This window comes from Penaeus vannamei, chromosome 3, assembly GCF_042767895.1.
Source record: "Penaeus vannamei isolate JL-2024 chromosome 3, ASM4276789v1, whole genome shotgun sequence".
Taxonomy (NCBI): domain Eukaryota; kingdom Metazoa; phylum Arthropoda; class Malacostraca; order Decapoda; family Penaeidae; genus Penaeus; species Penaeus vannamei.
Window position 1 is genome coordinate 7,509,113 of NC_091551.1, and position 1,896 is coordinate 7,511,008.

Below are 1,896 nucleotides of genomic sequence, written 5' to 3' on the forward strand. Positions count from 1 at the left end.
CAAACAAATAAATAAACGTAAACAAACAAGCACATGAATAAACGTAAGCAAACTAACAAATAAATAAATGTAAACAAACAAACAGTAAATAAATGAAATCAAAAAAATAAAATAAAATAAACGTAATCAAGCAAACAAATAAATGAGAGTAAACAAACAAATAAATAAACGTAAGCAAACAAACACATAAATAAATGTAAGCAAACAAACAAACAAATGAATAAATACAAAACAAACGCACAACCAAACAAACACACACAACCACACAAAACCAAACAAACCGAAAAAAAGGAATAAATGAATAAAAAATCACTTGGGATTTCAATTCATTCGAACAAGTTTGCATTTGCTTGGGTTAGTCTCTGCAACACTTCACTTCAGTTCAACACTTCAACGACACTTAAAAGACTGTGGATTAAGATTAATTGTAATGGGGTTAATAGTGATGTTAATGAAAATGTTTAAATAAAATAAAAATGAAATGAAAGAAAATAAAATGTTTTCGAATAACAAAATCCTCTTCTAACAGAAATTATTAAAGCGATATCGACTTTAATAATGATAAGTGATAAGCAACATTAATACTTATAATGTTCAATATACCGTAATTATGCATTTCAAAATGACGTTTAAGGATGACAAAAAACATTACCCAAAACAGCAAACATTATATAAAAAAAATTAAGATAAAATTAAGTTAATTTTCATCAACAATGCTTCTCGACTTCTCACCTCTCTCTCTCTTCGTATCATTTATTACGCCTTTCCTGTGCCCTCTTATTCCCCTCCGGATAATCACCCTCTTTGCCTCTGCTTTATCCGCCTATTCTCTTCCCCCGTTATCTTCTTTTGCCGAATATATGTTCTTACAGTAAAGGAATTAGAGGAGATTATTAATGAAGGACGTACGAAGGAGATGGATAAAGAAAGGATTTGGGGAGAAAGAGGGAGATAATGATAAAAGGGAAGGTGATATTCGAAACATTTGATAAAGAGTGGAAGAGGGGAAATCGGGAAATAAAATTAAGGTTCTTTAATTCTTGATTGCTTGTTTATTCAGTTGATTGTGAGTGAACATGTAGTGACGCACAAACAACACAGGTGCTAAAATAATATTTTTTATACTGATGCTAAAACTACAAATAATACTGATATTGATACTAACAATACGATTACTAATACTAGTGCTAATTATAAAATTACTACTCTTACTACTACAAATAAAAATGCTAATATTAGTAATGATAATGTTAATAATGATAATAATAATGATCATAATAATACGAATGCTATTATTAACATTAATGCTAATGTTAATACTATTATCAATACTGCCAACAATACTAATGCTAATACTAATGCTACAACAACAACACTAACAACATCATCAACAACAAAAACAACTAGTATTGCTACTACTGCTACTATTACTACCAATACAAATACTAATAAAAGTACTAATACTCATGCTTATGCAAATACTAATACTACTAAGTATACCAGTGTTTATACTAATACTAATTGCAATACCTATGCTGTCTAAAACGGATATTAATACTAATACTAATATTAATACTGATACTGATACTAAGACCAACACTAATGCTAATACTAATGTTACTACTGATACTAATAATATTACTAATACTGACAGTAACGACAAATAAAACACACAAGTAATAATAATAACATTAAGTGGAACAATTAAAGTGAGTCATCTTAGTGAATATTCCTTTTGCTTACCTGTCAGTCAATCAATCAATCAATCCGTCTGTCTATTTGTCTCTGTGTCTGTCTGTCTATCTAATTGTCTCTGTCTCTGTCTGTCTATTTGTCTCTGTCTCTGTCTGTCTATTTGTCTCTGTCTCTGTCTGTCTATTTGTCTCTGTCTCTGTC